General features: G+C 39.7%; 1 protein-coding gene across 2 annotated transcripts in view; it reads right to left on the bottom strand.

The window, feature by feature from the left end:
- The window catches only part of TCF20 (transcription factor 20), a 167133-nt gene extending 152284 nt beyond the window's left edge, over nt 1–14849 (bottom strand). For both annotated transcript variants that reach the window (XM_032220891.1, XM_032220890.1), the window contains exon 1: nt 14712–14849. The gene's annotated coding sequence lies outside the window, so the exon portion shown is untranslated. The remainder of the gene's footprint in view (nt 1–14711) is intronic.
- Between the last annotated feature and the right edge of the window lie 2783 nt (nt 14850–17632).

Consider the following 17632-nt stretch of genomic DNA (forward strand, 5'->3'; position numbering starts at 1 on the left):
GTAGAGAGAATGCCTATACTTTTAAACAGGGACTTTGAATAAGACACAATTGGTAGAGTTCATACAACATACTAAGTTATACATTGAGCTTTATAAACTAAGTGGATAGGTTCCTACTGCACCATGAACTAAAACCAAAATGAATACAACACCTTAGCATGATACAGTTAGGCTCTTTAATCATAATATCAAATAATTGCATAAAAGGCAATGTTCCTTTCCTAAAATCTAGGGTGGGGGGGGGGAAATCCCAAGTACAGCCATTTGCAATATCACTCTAGCCACAACCTCCAAAATTTCACTGAATATGTGGTTGAGGAACATGTTCAGAGGAAGAAATGGTAAACTGAAGAAGACTTCATAATAAATGGAGTCCATGACTGCAATGAAAAACTAAGCTAATAGATTGGTTCTTCAAATCTTTCCAGATAAGGAGGGGACTTGAGATCACCCAATATGATCACCTCATCATATTGAGAATATGAGCCTAGGAAACACTACCTAGCCAAGGGAAAGATCAGATAAGAAACAGCAAAGCCTGCTGTTGGATAATGGGAGGGGCACGAGAGGAGTATCTGAGAAGAGATACTCTCTATTTTCTCAGATTCTTAAGGAGAAGCAGGAGAATTGTACTTTCAGACTTGCAAAATTGAGGCCAGCCATACTAGATAGATCAGATAGGAAACACAACTAGATCAACTAATTCTGCTTTATTGTAAAGCCAACAGAATCTTGAAAATATGATCTGATTGTTGTCTAGGCAGTATTTTTTTAGTCCAAGCTCCTAAGAACTTTCTCACATATCATTACTGCAATAGCGATCTTCATAAGATTAGAGCTCCAGGAGATAAGAGAATAGTCATTTTGCTCAAACCGCCAGTGGCGCCTTTGAAAGGACACTACCGTATATACTCGAGTATAGGCCGACCCGAATATAAGCCGAGGCACCTAATTTTACCACAAAAACCTGGAAAAGTTATTGACTCGAGTATAAGCCTAGGATGGGAAATGCAGCAGCTACCGGTAAATTTCAAAAATAAAAATAGATACCAATAATGTTTTTGAATATTTATTTCCTCCCCTGGAGTGGGGAGGAATTGGGGATTTTGCAGTATCCTACCCCTGTAGTGGGGAGGAAATGTGGCTTTCATAGTATCCTATCCCTGGAGTGGGGAGGATTTGGGGGATTTCATAGTATCCTTCCCCTGGAGTGGGGAGGATTTGGGGTATTTCATAGTATCCTACCCCTGGAGTGGGGAGGATTTGGGGGATTTCATAGTATCCTTCCCCTGGAGTGGGGAGGATTTGGGGGATTTCATAGTATCCTTCCCCTGGAGTGGGGAGGGAATGTGGATTTCATAGTATCCTTCCCCTGGAGTGGGGAGGATTTGGGGGATTTCATAGTATCCTACCCCTGGAGTGGGGAGGATTTGGGGGATTTCATAGTATCCTTCCCCTGGAGTGGGGAGGGAATGTAGATTTCATAGTATCCTTCCCCTGGAGTGGGGAGGATTTGGGGGATTTCATAGTATCCTACCCCTGGAGTGGGGAGGATTTGGGGGATTTCATAGTATACTAAGTCAGAAATAACATTGCTGCGTAGCCAGGAGTGTGTCTCAGTCACTTAAACCTCATACATAAATCATTGTACGAGGCGCTCGACGGCGCCTCTTACCTGCCGTGGGTCCCACCAGGACCGGCCAGAGGCACAGCAAGCTCCGGAACCAGAGCGGGAGCCTCCGCCGCATGGCTCAGCTCCGCCAGGGACGCATCCGGCAAGGGGAAAGTGGGGTCCCCTCTCGCACAGCGGGTGGAGGGCGCGGGGCGGCAGCAGGGCTGGGCTGCCTCCGGGTCCTGCCTCCCGGAGCCCTGGGGCGGCCGCGGGAGTCCATGGGCGGCGGGGCTCGCTCGGCTTCCAGCAGGGAGGAGAAGGGGGGCTTCCCGGAGCCGCGCGCTCGGCAAGCTCGCCGCTCAACTCAGCGCCAGCGCGCCTTCATCTCCGAGCGCCCAGCGGAAGGGCCAAGCCGCTCGCCTCGGAGCCGCTGGAGCTGGGACGCCGCCTCCGCCGCGGAATTTGCTCCAACTCAGCCGCTCCGGCCCATTGTCAGCCGGCTGGTCCCTGCCTTCCCTCCCCTCCTCTCTCTAGCTTAAAGAGACACCGACTTGCCTCGGCTGGAGGCCGGGCACGGGGAGGAGTTGGCGCCAGCCCGGGGAGGGGGCTGCGAGCGGGCGGGCGGGGGGACGGGAGGTAAAAGGCTGGATGGGTTTGGTTGCCAAACCGAGGCGGCTCGCTCGGGGCTCTTCCCTCTCTCCCCACGGGTGGGCAGCAGCCGGAGTTCCCACAAATGCCGCTCCCCGCATTTTTCTGGACGGGGTCTCGCAGGAAGGAATCCCCTCCTCCTCCAACAGTCAACAGCACTGCCGGATCCAGTTGTAGACTCGAGTATAAGCCGAGCCGGCTTTTTTCAGCCCAAAAAGTGGGCTGAAAAACTCGGCTTATACTCGAGTATATACGGTAAGTTTGCATACTTTCTTTTAAAAATTGCTTACTAACTGCTTTTCAACTATTAAAAACCTTTGATTGACAAGTTTGAAACCACCAGATAAATTTCCCTTCAATCCTTAATGAAATAAAGTTTTAACTACTCATTTAAAAGCTTCTTTTGAAAAACAATAAAAGGGTGATTATATCTTTGATTTAAAAAAGTTACAAACAGAGTAAGGGACCAGATACATTTGAAATAAGATTTTGGAATTACTTATACAGAATCCTTCACATGGAAAAATGCTTATAGTTCGAATTATTTTTAAAAATTATATACTAGAGGGAACTAAAGATTACAATTAAAAAAGAACATATAAAGTCTTTGCAGAATTACAGAATGAGCAATATTTTAACATTGAAGGGTGTTTTTGAAAAATGGAGTGAGAGGTTAATATTATTAGTGTTAACAGGGACTCTATCCATATGGAGAGGTTGTGTCTCCAATTTTTTATTGAAGAGGAACAAGATTTACTTGATGAGATAGAGACAGAGTTGAAAGTGGACTTACAAATGACAGGTTACAAGAATTACTCAGAAAAATATGTTACACTGGGCATACAAAAGAAATTGGGTGGTGTTTTAATAATTAAAAGGGATATAGACACAATAAACCAAGAGAGTGACCTGGTTAATTTTCTTATAATGAATTTACAATAAAGGCTTAAAGTTTTGAAGAATCTTGTGAGAAGAGACAAAGAAAAAAAAATCAAGTTCCATAACAATGTTTGAGTGAACCAAAGATTAAGATGGTTAGAAGTAAAAGAAAAGAACATCTAGTTGGTTTATTTGATCAAAGCTAACATAGATCTTATTTCTGATTATCCTTAATGGTCTTCTGCTGACACCAGGACTGAAATGATGGTTTATGCATTTGTTTATAAATAAGAGATAGAATATAGAAAGAAGAAATATGTGTTGTATTTTAAGAGGTGATAAATTAATAAAATTGTTTACATTTGTTGTGATTAAGGTGAGAAATCACTTCTTTATATATTTCTTTTCTTTCTTGTCTACTTCTATTTTTTATTTTTTGCATGTTCTACTCTTGATTCTTCTATCTTTATCCTAGTTTGTATTAATTTTTATCTTTGTATTCATGATTTTTAATAAAATTACTATTAAAAAAACAAAAGCTTTCTTAAGATGTAATGAGATCCTAGCCATATTCCTCTCCAGTAGATAACTAACCATTTCATCACCTATATAATTCAGGTGCTTAACAAATGCACACAATTATTTTAACCACAAACAATCCTAAAAGCCTCCATTTGGATTCAGTCTCTAAGAAACTAGGCTTTTTATCAACAGATGGATGAATTCTCAAATCAACTCTTTTTTTTTAGTTTCTTTCAAGTTCAAGTATAAAGTCGATAATCAACATATTTTACAAAAAAAAGGCAAATGGTCATATGAATAGTATTTTTTTCCATTTAAAATCAAATATAAAAAATAAAAGAAAAACCCTTGCCCTTTTATTCTGCATTTCCATTATATCACACTGGAGTTTTTAATCTTTTGAAGACTACTAAACACTTGGTATTTATGATAATCCACAAGTAGGCATAAACTAAAATGATTAGAAACAAGTTTCAGAAACTGTGCTCTGCCATGTATTATGGAAAACCCCTCAGAATATTGTTTAATTCCTAGGTACTTGAAAAAAGCACCTCAAGTAATGAAACAATCATTGAGAATCCTTCTAGGTTAGACAAATGAAATAAGATTTTAATCCAAGCTCTAAGATAATTAGAGTTTATTGTTGAATTACATCCTGCCACTTGAATTAATTTACCCAGATTAAATTAATTTCAAAAGATATTTTATTATGTTTTTAAGATTGGACACAATGAACACAGTATGCTACTTCTACTCGCTGGTGATTTTTTCTTAAAATTCAAAAATATTTAAGTTATATAATATTTGATATATGCTTTTTAATTAAACTAAAATAGTTAACTCAGAGCCTGTTGCCAAGGTGAATGATTGTAATGTCACGGATCATATTTTAGTTTGGGGGCAGGATCAAAGGAAAAAAGCACAGTGAAGGGTGTGTAATTGTAAATATCAGTTTTAAAAGCAAATGAGTTTGAGGCATAAAAACATTATTCTAGAAGAATGGTTTTTTTAAAGATAGATTGCAAAGGTCCCAAAAACATAACACAGACATTTTCTTAGAGTCAATAGTCTTACAAAAACTGCTTAGATCACACTGCCCTTGAAGAGAATTCAGAAGCTGCAGCTGGTCTAGAATGCCACAGTACATTTTTGGGTGGCTCTGATGCCCATTAACACCACTGCTCTACAGCTGCACTAAGTCCCAACAGACTTCTAGGTGTGATTCAAAGTACTGATTGTTAGCTGTATAGTTCTAGTTGGCAGCAGAGTGGAAGAATGAGTTACGCGCCACTTTCCTTCCATTGTTTCTGCTTGACCCACCAGATCTAACACAGAGGACATGCTTTGAGTCCCTTCTATTAAAGAATGGCATTTTGTTGGAGTCAGGAGCTATCCACTCTCTGAGGTAGCACCTGCCTTGTAGGACAGCATTCCCTCCAGAGATCAGGATGGCTCTAATACAAGTGTCTTTTTGTAAGGCTCTGTAGACCTGGCTGTTTCCCCAGATGTTCAAGGCTAGCTCTGTTGTGGATGAGATTTTATGACTGGAAAATGTCATTTACCCGGAGCGCTATGAATTATAGTTTCAACTGTTATATTTTAATCTTTGTATGCTACCCAGTCAACACTGTGAAATGGACAGCCATATAAATTATTTAGATTAATATATTTAAATGAATATCTTCATTGTCAATTCTAAGGCTGTTTGCTGTGTTTAGTGTCACAAGTTTGATTTTATATTTAATCTTAGTTCCATTTTTTTCCACTGTACTCCTTGGTCTTTTTATGATTTTATTCAAGTACATGAGCACAAAGGTAAAAGACTAGTCCAACTAAATAAAATATAAGAAAGAAAAAGAGAGGTCCAAGAGACAGAAAAAGGTAAATAAGAAAAAATATATAAAAGATCCCCCCCCAACAAATATAAACGTTTTCAGTAACTAAATACATTCTCTAGAATTTCACCTAAAAATATCTTCTTCCCAGATCTCATTCTTTATCAATAATCATTGAAATTCTGTTCAGAATTTTAGTATTCTACCATTTGTTTTGTGTGATGTTCTTGGAATCTGTTATCTTTTCACTGACATCTTTTAATGTGCAAATTTGAGGTTGGAACCTCTTTCTAAATTCAGAATTCTTTTAGAAGGCTTTCCTTATTATTCTGTATCTGTTTCCATCTTCAATGTTATAGTTAGTCCTCTGGTTATGACAGTAATTGGGACTGGGTTGCCATCGCTATGTGATGTGATCATAAAGCATGGTATTATGCATTACTTAGCAATGGTAATCCCAGAATTCTCCTAAGAGAGATGGGTCATTAAAAGCAAAGATGTGGGAGTCCCAAGTAAGGACTTTGGGGATGCCGCAGGAGGGTGGGGAAAACCCTGGGAGGGCTTGTGCAGGCCACATGTGACTTGGGGGAGAAGGCGGCCTTGAAAGGACCAGCACAGGTTTTGCACAAATTGGGGGAAGCTAGGAATGGGCTGGCACAGCCTACATATGAGTAGGGGAAGGGTTGGCATAGGCTACATACAAAGCTGGCAGAGAAGGATACAAATGGCAATCCCTTGATTGCAAGGTACAGGCTTGAATTTTGAGACCACTCAAATGCCCATTTTTTTTCCAGTGCTGATATAACTTGGAATTGTTGCTAAACAAATGAACATTAGCTAGGGATTTATATGTATTGTAAAACTGCTTCTTAATTTTTTCTAAACTGATATTCTATTATCTGAATGTTGCCTCAGCTACATGTCTTCATCCTATCTCCAAAGTGGTCTTTCCAACATAGCATTTCAATTTCAGATTGAACTTCATAATACTCATGAGTCATGAACCTCTTCTGTGTCAGCAGTTAAAGCACAAAGTTCAGTAATCATATTAAAGAGTAGTCCATGAAATCTAATAGATATGATTTGGTAATTGATTGTATGTATCCAAGGCAGCCTATTTTCCAGAGCACCTGAGCAGGAAATAATGGATGGAAACTTATCAAAGAGAGATCCAGCCTAGAACTAGGGAGAAATTTCCTGACAATGAGAACAATTAATCAGTGGAACAATCTGCCTCCAGAAGTTATGGTGTTCCATCACTAGAAGTTTTAAAAAAGAGACTGGACAGCCATTTCTCCAGAATGGTATAGAGCAGGGGTGTCAAATTCACGGCCTATGGGCTGAATTCAGCCTGTGGCTTAAATCCGGCCTGCGGGGCTGGCCTGGAAATATCAAAGGACTGGCCCATGGTGCCTCTGCCAGCCAAAACAGGCCACAGGCCAGGCCCTGTGTGGCCCATTTTTGGCCTCCCCAGCCTCCTGCAACATTCTGCCAGCCAAAAACGGGTCGCAGTGGGGGCCTCCACATGGCCCATTTTTGGCTGGCAGAGTGCTGCTGGAAGCCGGCGACGCTGAAAATGGGCTGTGTGGGGGAGCTGGATGCAGCTCCCCTGCGCCTCCTTTTGGCCAGTAAAGTGCTTCAGGAGATGTCTGTCCCATCTGCCCTTCTGGTCCCCTCCACAATGTTGATCCGGCCCTTGAAGAAATCCAGTTTGACATTCCTGGTATAGAGACTCTTGCTTGAGCAGTTGGAGGTTGGACTCCAACTGTTACTGTATACTGTTACTGTAAGTATTATTCTTGCTATAGCTTTCCTGATTATGAAAACAATGCCATGCTGTCTTTGGGACTGTATCTAATAGTGTGATCTTGTGAATGAAAGAATCCAATTCCAATCTATTTCAATTCATTGACACCTAAGAGGACAACATGAGGTTGATTCGTTTCATCTTTCACAGTGCTGGGCTTTCCCATATTCATGCTTCTTTCATTCGATGCTTCTCGCTGTGTAATTCTTTCTTTACAGCTTTGGATTTTTATTTCCAAAATGACAACATCAGCAACTAAATGTCTCAAAAGCTTTAATCTAGCCACTTCATAAACATCACTAATACTCAGCTCTTCCTAAGTAGCATGTTTAGTGCCATCTGGTCTGCGTGGCCCATCATCTGGCTTTATATCGTCAATCATTTTTATTGCCTATCTCTTTAGTTTTCTTGGTAAAAGGTGCATTGGTCAAGAACTGTAAATACCACTACCTCTTTCAAGGTAAAGTGCGGCAGTCTATCTAGTTGAGAGAGGTATTAATAATTGAGCAAAATACCTTCTTCCATGGTAAATGTCACTCTTGGCAAATATCAACTAAGAGAGAGCTGGATCTAAAGGACATGTAGTAACTTAAATTCATCCATACATTATGTCCATATTTTCAAGGTGCAGAGGCATAAGTTGATCCCAAAGCACTAAACAACTAAGAAGCCTTCATGAGAGGGCAGCTACCAAAAACAATGGTAAATAAAGTGGTGGGGTGATAGTGGCAGGTATAATGTTGTAGAAGTGATTCTTGAATGACTATGTTCTTCTTTCTTTTCTAGCGTCTCTGCCAATGGTCTGGCAACATCACAAACTTCAACCCTAAATCCCAAATCCTTCATGGGGGATGTTTCAGGTTTAAATCAAACCTTTTCTACACAAACCATGGCAGCAACTATTCCTTATTGGAAGCAATCCCCTCCTCCCCACCCCATTTTTAACCAGATTAAGCCTTTATGAATTTCACAGTGGCTTTCCAGACAGCCACAAGGGAAGAAGGGCTGCTGTTCCAAATGGTCTAACTTCATATATATTCCCCCACCTCCTTTTCTCAACCAGAATCAAGGACTTGTTCAGAACTTTCTGTCAAAACAGCGGAAGTAAATGTATGCCACTTTGAGGTATTCTGCTAACCACTCGTCCTATGCAGTTAGATATATATGGTAAAAACCACTGAAATCAAGAAAACTAAGGTGCAACTGTAAACCACCATATCAGTCACTAATTATGGTAAATGATCCGGCATAAAAAAAGCCAGCTTGGTGTCAGTGTTAAGACACGCTAGAAACTGGAAGATTGTGAGTTTCAATCCTTAGATATGGAACCAGCTGAGTGATCTTGGGCCAGTCACTTTCTCTTAGTTCTTAGAAGAAGGCAATGGCTAACCACTTTTGAAACCTTGCCAAGTAAACTGCAAAGACTTGTCCAAGCAGTCACAAGGAGGTGCATGAGAGCGCACTCACACCCATATATTGAAGAAAGTGCACTGAGTCTCACGCCATTCTTTTTTAGTTTAAGGAGAAAAAAAAGGGAAGAACTTTGTACCACAGTTCTGATTAATGAATGGGTAACTTCCCAAAACTACATAGAATAATAGATATTGTACTCTATCTCCTAGGGAGCTAGACAAGAACTAAAATACTGACCATTTAAAATTAAAAGGAAGGAAGAAAAAGTTGGGACAAACATAACTGACATAACGCAGTGGCAACATTATTTAGCAAAAAAGCATTTACTACAATGTTCAGTCACCAACAACAAAGGTAAGCATTGGCAAGATTTGTTCTGTTTGAAATCTGTTGCCAACCATTTCAAGGTAGAGGTGAGCAAGCTTTCTGCACACCTGGGAATTTCATTTTTGAATGTTTTATTCTTTTAGTTTTATTAGATAACAGTGATATTATCAGATATGATCACGGCAGAATTTCCTTTTCCTTTTTCTCTTTTGGTGGGTGCTTCTTACTATAAGCCTAACTTACTGAAAGCTTGACATACATACTTTGATCTGCTAAAATCAATTTCAGTGCAACTAAATTATTTCCCCACATGTATGTCTTAAAAACAAAATAGTCAATGCTTCCTTTTCTCTAACCAACCCAAAATAATTTCCCACCATTCTACTTTCTTCTTTTAAAAATCTGCTTCCCATTTTTTCTCAGCTGATTTTCCCCAACCAATGATAAAATTTTCACACAGAGCTATTAGCTCCATCTTTGTAAATGGAAATAGTAATGTATTCAAACTTCTTCAATTGCCTTTAGTATTTAAGAGCACAAATCTTGAAGATCTCTATTTTCATATCCAGCCACATCCAGCTCTTGATGAGCATATTCATAAGCATGGTATAGTGGTTAAAAGTTAGAGTGGAGAGACCCAGATTGAATTGAAATCTTAATACAGCAATTTAGTTCACTGGTGAACTACATTTGACTTAATTTTTCATAAGGTTGAGAAAAAAAATACAATATTGTAAATGGTTAACATCAGCTGTAACTGTTAGGTCTTCTTCACTGCAGGTACTTGAGGGCCAACAAATGAGGCACACGAAAAGCAATCCTATAAATCTTTTTAATGCCACTTCTCGGAAAGCAGCATTTGTTTTTAAATAGGCATATGCTTGTTGATCATATGTTCTCGACATATTAAAAAAAAGTCAGATTTAGCCCGAGATGTGTGCTAGAAAGAAGAAAGGCTGGAATATTGCATGCCACACTGCTTCTATTTGCCCACATCTTAATTCTCAAACAACTTTATTACAGATGTACTACTTCCAGCATTAAAACCACTAATAGAAATTCAATTTTTATTGTGTACTATACATAAAGAAAAATATATTTTCACAGAATATAATCCAACTTAGCAAGAAATAACAAAGAGACAAAAGAAATGCAGAGGAATTTTTATGGGAATAAAGAACTGTTTTGAAACAGAGAGAGTGGGGATAAACAAGGGGCTTCTATGTGAAGTGAACACATGCTAGGAAGGGGAATTTTAGATATCAGTATGGTAGTTACAGCAATTTGCCCAAGACTAGAATGAAAACAAATGCTCCAAATATTGGTTTTGAAGAAGAAGAATGAATGCAGTCATAAATGCTGTGAGAAAGTTGAAAAATGATCAGGCTGCATATGTACATGGCATAACTGGAAAAATGTTAAAATGTGGACATGATTTGTTTATGAAGTGGCTATGTGCTTTCTCACATGTGTGAAGATTGCATCTCTGCCTGATATATAGTTATTCTTTCTCTGTATAATATGAATGATAACAAGAGCAAATTAAAAAGCTATGAGGGATTAGTTAAACATGCCTGAGAAAATGTTCGGTTCTGACAGAAAGAGTTAACAGAGAGCAAAATTTGGACAGTGCAGTGTGGTTTTATGCCAGAAAGCTGGTGCACTGATTAAATTTTTATTCTTCGAGACATGGAAAAATGTACAAATCTATGAAATTTTATTGTACATTTTTGATTCAGAAAAAGCATCAGACAGAATGAATAAATTTTATAGAATGACGCACATCAATATTAAGTGAAAGGTTGATTGAGTTAAAATAAGTATAAGATGGAAGTAAAGTATGTATAAATGGAATGCTGAGCAAAAGGTTCAACATTCAGCAGGAAAAGACAAGGGTGTGTGATGCTCCCACTGCTGTTTAATATATTTGTGTGTACATGTGTGTGTTTGTGTGTGTGTATGAATAAATACATGTGTATGTATATACATGAATAAATGCAAATTCATGTACATTTATTTATGAATAAGAAATACTGCCATTACTTCCATTCAAGGTGGGGACATACATATACATGTATTCTTTGTGTGGAGACAATACTATGTTATGGCTAAGGATTTAAGTTCTTTCAGAAAGTATGATTTTGCAAGGGGAATGGATCTAAAAAATTAATGTATCAGAAAATCAAGGCAGCTATGAACAATTTACAAGTTATACATAAATAGAAAAAAACGAAAGCAAGTAGAGAAATTTGTGTACCTTAGAAGAATGTTTATTAAAATATTTTCAGATGCATAAATGCTAGCAGAAAGGTGTTTAGTAGCATGTTATCTAATGCAGCGGTCCCCACCCCCTGGTCCATGGACCGGCTCCGGTCCGCAGCATGCCAGAAAGCATGCCATGCAAATTAGCAAATCTCCATCTGCGGGATACAGGTATAACACGAATCCAAGCTCCCTCTGGTCCATGGAAAAATTCTCTCCATAGAACCGGTCCCTGATGCCCAAAAGGTTGGGGGCCACTGACCTAATGTGAAGAGTGCTATGTGCCAAAAAATAATATTTATCTAGCTTTTGTCCATTTGTTGGATGAGATGAGTTATGTCAGGACAAACATAAAAGTTGAAAGCAGAGAGAATGGGGTATTTGAGAAAGGTGTGCAACTAAGATAAGAATAGAACCAAGAATGAATGGAAACTGAATATATGTTGAATGCAATGCAAAGCTGAATGACCAGTATGAAATAAGTCTGATCTGGGAAGAACTATACTATAGATGGGAAAGGTTGAAAAGTCTTAGATGAATTGAATTTATGAGATTATTAGGCCATTTATGAAGTAGCTGAAGTAGTTATGACTTACAAGGAGAGAAAGATATAGAAAGGTACATAATGTTGGTAAAAAATAAATGTAATTATACTTTTTTTTACTCTCATAATTTAAATTATTTCGGTTATTATTTCTTCAAAAATTCAATGGTTTCATTAAGCTATATTATTCTTCTGTTTTTTTTAAAAGATTCATTGTTAAAGTGTTTTAATGTTAATGTTTAAGTATGATATTCTAATGAGACAGCAGTAGCTTAGATTGCTATAACATAGAGGGTCATCTTTTAAGTACAGTGCATCCATACATTGATAACTGTAAGTTCTACTGTTCCTTATAATTCAGTTCCAAAGACCCTGCAATATTGCCTAAATTCAGTGATGAACAAGACAAAATGCTGTTCGTTAATAAAACAATTGGACACTGGGATGGAGATTCAGCTTTCTAAGATCAAGTTATTATTCCTCCACAATAAATAAATAAATAAAATAAAATAGAGTCTAAGAGTTATTCCTAATCTTCATTTTGACACTGGATTCATAACTGGAAGTTCTGACAAGATACCTGTTTACCCAATTAAAGCTCTGGAAATTTTGTGATATTTTGCAATAGTTATTCATACCTTTGTTACACCGAGTATTTTTCTAAATTTATGGAAGTTGCAAATGGAAAAAAAATGCATCAAACAATTTATTAAATTCTATAAGGAATAAAGGTTGAATTGAAATATCAGCCAGCTATTTACTGATCATATGTTGTTCAACTTTAGAATCTGACTATCTGACTACCTTTCCCATTATGAACCTACTCATGCATTAAGATCTACAGGAGAGGCCCTTCAAAAACTACCCCTGCTGTTGGAGGCTCCTTTATCTGGCATAAGAAGAGTTTTTTCCTGCCTCATTCCTAGATAGTGGAATACATTTGGTCTTATTCTTGCAGCTTTTATGAAATTTATTTCCTTAAAAATTATATGCCCCCCTATCTCTTAAAATACAATTCTGGACAGCTCACATTAATGATAAAACCAAATACAAAAAAAACAAAAACAAACAAACAAAAACCAAAAAAAGGCCTGACTTGCCATCTCCAATCCACCAATACATTCAATCCTTAGGCTCCAACCTTATCCTATCCCAGTGCTTGGGGAATTTTCCAGAAGACTAAAAGAGTGGTAGGTCTGCTGGATACTTTCATTTCCCAAATATGAAAATAATTCAAAATGTTTTAATTGTTAATCAGTTTTAATAATTTATGTTTAATATTTAATTTTGCCAAGTTTGTTTTTCTGAACTTTTTCTGTGATTTCAAGTATCTCGGAAGAAGTTTGGCTTCACATATTTTATTAAGCCATGGTGTAATTAACTTTTAAGGAATCATCACTGATTAGACTCACCCAACAGACTTACAATAGTTTGTACAATTATGGATATTTGAATCTAACCAATTTTCACCCTGTATGTACTATTATCTTTAGAATACCATAACTTTACTCCAAACAAAGAGCTTTACTGTATTTAAAAATGTCTGACTGAAATTTTGAAGATTGATTCTATCAGAAGGCTGCTATTCTCTGAAATTTAATGCCAGGTGAGCTGTCTTTCCTCAAAGACCTATCCTTGCCAATCAGAATAAACATATGTAGTGGGCAATGAAGCACAACACGTGTTCAATATCTGACTAACTTTATAGTGTCTGTTATGACTCTGATCTTTTTAAATGTTGTAGGACTCCAACCCCTATCAATCCCAGCCAGCATGGGATTAAAGTCCAATCCAATACATAATAATCAAAATCCGATTACCTCTTCTTCTTTTAAATATTCAAATGCATCGTGCAAAAAATAGTGAATTGTGTTGAGTTTCTATTTATCGTTTTTGATACCGACATTTTGATCGGAATCGCAAATTTCGAGTAGTAATTAATGGTGGAGAATTGGGCCCCAAGCCTCTGTAAAGGTAAGCTCACACCTGGCAAGGAAAGAGAAAGAAGCAACCCGTGTAAAACTTCCCAGGAGAAAGGCGGCAATTAATTAGCCCCCTACTCCAATTTAATGGAGGAGGAGCACCAACATTTCTCGGCAACCTCCCGCCGCTCGCCCCTCCGGCGCTTCGCCCCCAAGCCAGAGAAGTTTTCTCCTCCAAGCGGGAAGAGGGAAGGATCTGCTCTCAAGGGTTAACGCTGAGCGGCAGAAACCCCGCGTGCGGCTGCCCTTCCTTCACGCTCCCTCGCTCCGGTGGGAGGAAAGGAGCCGAAGAATGCGAACGGAGAGCCCGGCCCGCTCCTTTCCCGCTCGCGGCGTCCCTCCTTTCCTGCCTTCAGTCACACACAGACACAACCCTCCTGGCTCTTCGAACCTCTCCGAAGAGAGTCAACTCAAGTTACGACCGGCGGTTTATTGTTCCTCGTCCTCTTTTGTGTTCAGTTCTGAAGCGGCGCCGGGCAGAGTTTCACCTCCGGGGCTTCCCCCTCCCTCCCCTCCTCCCTCCCGGGATTTGCTCACGGCGCTTTCACGCCGAGTTATCTTCCCGCACTCCTTCTTCCGCGGCATTCAACGCCTAAAGACTTCGGAGGGACGAGACCGGGAAGACGGGCGACATACCTACCCGCTCGCGCGGCTTTTTTTCTTTTTGCAGCTCCAGAAAGAGAGCCTAGGGGGCGGGGGGGGAGCAGCCCTGACGACCGAGTCCTTTTCCACCCACCACCCGGTCCCCTCTTTTCGGACATCGCAGCCACGTGAAAAACGAGCAACCCCCGTTCCACCTCCCCAGCCGCCCCCCCCCGCAAGAGGTGCGGGATGAAGCCAGTTCTGCTTAAAATAACGCGTCCCACCAGGAAACGCTTACCTTGAGATGCTTTCCCCCCCCCCCTATTGCCCCATCCTTAGCTCCTCTATGGGCGTGGGAATATTGAAGGGGGGGGCTCTTGCTTTTCTATAGATACAATTTCGCCGCACGATAAGGAAAAAAAATGGTTAGGAATCCTGTCAGGTCATGTGATTGATTGAATTATTTCCACCCCTCTTTTCCTCCTAAGCCCCCCTCCCCCCCCGCGTTTAGGACAATACTCGGCAGCTTTTTTTCATTATGTCAGACAAAAATGGCTGATGACAGAGAGGAGGAGCGCGGCTGCCGTTGCCGGGGAATGCTGGGCTCTCCCCGCCGCTCCTGGCTGCGGAGGCTGGAGGCGCGAGGCACCCGCGGAGGTCGATTAGGGTCTGGTATCTCACAGTCATGCCTTGAAGTGTCAGAGAGCAACTCTTCCTGATTCCTCCCTCTCTCCCCCCCCCCTTCCTCCTTTTTCCTGCTTCTCCAGGCAAAAGGAAAAGTCTGCGCGGAGAAAAGCCGTCTTTGAGAGCCACCCAGCTTCGTTTCAATGGGGATAGGGAGCAGACTGCAAATTGCACCCCTTTTGAAAGAGAGCTGACAGATGTCCTCCACAACTTGAAGGCCGGAATTTTTAAAAAATGCAATATGGGATCGATTCTATTAGGGTCGTTATTCTACCCATTTAATCTATCCATGCTAATCCCAGCAGCTCCTGTCCTCTGTATGTACTTTACAGGAACTCTGGTCCAGATACTCATTTTACAGCACCGACAGCCTTTCCCAATTTGTAGTTCTCCATATTAAACGTTTCATCTCCAATATTCATACTGATGCTGGGTGGGGGTTAATGGCAGTGAAAGTCCAATGAGAAGAGTCCCAAAGGGCACTGGACTTTATTTCTAATTGTTGCATCCATGCCTTCAAAGTGTATCACATCATCTGTACAATTGTAAAGCATTTCCTATTATAAATGGAAAAAAGAGCCACGTGGTTCCAATCTGAAAACTTCAAGTGACAGTTCTTATTTAACAACTATTAATTTTCTCCCCAACAACTGTCCTTGTCCTTTTCTATTTTAACAGAGAACAAAGGTCGCACTCTCTTCCACTACACCTTTATAAATTCTAATCTTTCAAAAAAATATTTTACACATCTTCAATAATAAATGTTGTGGGAAAATTAATAAATTATTGAAATCCAGCGCCATGTTTTGCCACATGAGGACCAACAGAAGAGAAAAAAAAAATATTCAGATTATTTCCACAATCCATCATGGCATAAACATAGTAGGGTCCATCACATCCAGCCAATGCTCATGTTGTCTTTAAAAAGCTCAGGCAGTGCTGTGAAGTTGGGAAAAACTAAACCCCAGAATTAGAGAGAGAAACACTAATACTTTTGCCCCCAATAGGAATCACAATTACTTCAGGCAAAGTAAAAAGCATTTTATTAAGGGGAAGAGTCAAGTCTTTATATAGGGTACAGAAACAAGTAATACATGCACAGTGTATAACTGATGCACCAGCAAATTAATAAATTGGTTAGACACAAGAAAAGACAACATCTCCCCTTTTCTCATTCACACTTGTTTCTTTAACACTTGCAATTGACAGACTTCAGAATACAGCCCTATTTTTTTACTTTCTGAATAAGTTAGTTTTGCACAACAATGGGGATGGTTTTGATTAAAGTAAAAACATGATTTCCCAAAGTTCAAAGGAGGCATGGATGCCCTGCTAAAATGTGAACATCACTTTATTAAAATGCTAATAAAGCTTAAAATTCTTGTTTCAGAATAAAAAATGATGTGCCTTCGCATATGGACCATGTATGCTTCTGCTCTACAGGCAACTTTGAGAAGTGAGGCTTTTGAAAGATGGCTATGATACACAATCAGCAGTGGGATTGATTTACCTTCCCTGCCAGTTTGCAATGTGAGGGACTTGCGCTTGCTTCGCTTGGATGTGCCGCATCTGCACATGTGCACTGCCTTCCGCGCATGCGTAGTGCTAACGCATTATGTCGGGGCGGGTGGGTAGAACCTCCCGCAGCCGCCGCTACTGTTTCACCCGAACCAGAGTGAACTGGCTGATACCACCTCTTACACAATGTGCTTCTATTTTAGACAAATGGTTTCAAGGTGAAGATTAAATGACAAGTTCTTTCATGGCCTTAAAATGTAAAACATTTCTAGGACTGGGAAACTTTCTAGGAAAAGCCCTGCAAGCAGCAGAGGAAAGGAAGGCAGCACTAGACAATGAAATCCAAAATTAAGCAAAAGTCAAAGCATCAATCCAAGCAGCTCATTTATCAAGAGTATTCCGAATCTGAAACAGTCTAGTAACAGTTTGGGGAAACTAGAAGAATTAGATAGTTAAATTACGGCCTGAGGCTTCTTCAACAATCCAGTACTGACATGTTAGAAACTGAAGGCTTTTGTACTCCGGTCTACAGAGCACCCACCCAGTCTCAATTGTTGCCATCAGTTAACCAGCCAGAATCACCATGAACCTATCCTTGGGTATACTTTTTAACCTGAGGAAACTTTCCTGGCAGTTGAACACTTCTTTCTGCCCCAGGTATTCAGAATTTGGAAGTTATTTGAATTTCAACTCCCATATATTTTCTACTAATATGTTCATTTCGTAACCAGTTTTAGGAATTGGCCACACATCTGAAAAAATACTTTGAGAAAATGGTTCTATCTTTTCTATAAATTTGCAAGAAATGTCTTTTTCAATGCTAGAGTTAGATTCTATGAATGCATCTCCATATCATTGGTGGGAAATTGTGATAGGAAAAGTTGTGTTACTATTATCTGTGAAATGAAAGCCTGCAGTGAGTACTCTTCAGACTTTTAAGTAATGTGCAATGATTGAATTTTGACTCAGAGTCCCTCCAAATAAAATTCACCACTGAATGCAAGTTGTTTATGGAGA

This window comes from Thamnophis elegans, chromosome 7 (genome assembly GCF_009769535.1).
Source record: "Thamnophis elegans isolate rThaEle1 chromosome 7, rThaEle1.pri, whole genome shotgun sequence".
In the NCBI taxonomy this organism is placed as follows: Eukaryota; Metazoa; Chordata; class Lepidosauria; order Squamata; family Colubridae; genus Thamnophis; species Thamnophis elegans.